This window comes from Neophocaena asiaeorientalis, unplaced genomic scaffold, assembly GCF_003031525.2.
Source record: "Neophocaena asiaeorientalis asiaeorientalis breed wild unplaced genomic scaffold, Neophocaena_asiaeorientalis_V1.1 scaffold204, whole genome shotgun sequence".
Classification (NCBI taxonomy): domain Eukaryota; kingdom Metazoa; phylum Chordata; class Mammalia; order Artiodactyla; family Phocoenidae; genus Neophocaena; species Neophocaena asiaeorientalis.
The window spans coordinates 4,810,443-4,810,925 of NW_020173922.1; positions in this window are offsets into that span (position 1 = coordinate 4,810,443).

The window sequence follows — 483 nt, forward strand, 5'->3', positions numbered from 1 at the left end:
GTGTGTGTGTGTGTGTGTGTGGTGTGTGTGTGTGTGTGTGGCGGTGTGTGTGCGCGCGCGCCACGGTGCGCGAGCGCTGGCGGGGGTGTGGAGGGCAAGGAGTCGGACCACGAACAGACCAGGGGAGGGGGCAAGGACCCGCTCCCTCCTTCACCTCGAGGAGGGTGGTTCCTGAGGGCTCAGGGTCTGGGGCCCTAAGGTCCTGCCGAGGGTGTTGGGTCCGGCCGGCTGGCCCGGGGTTAGAGGACAGCTGGAGCTCGGCTAGGCTAGGAGCGGGGGCGGAACCTCGCAGCGCTCCCCTCCCCCACTTTCTTAAAGGGCCGGCGCGGGCTGGTGCGGGACAGGGCTTGCCTCCCTTCTCGGCCGGGTCCGGGCGCGCGATCCGGCCCTCAGTGCAGAGCTGGGTCAGGTGGGCAGGCGGGCGGGCGGCCTGCGTGGCCGCTGTCGCCTCCCGGCTCCATTTCCCCCGCCCCCCGCCCGCAG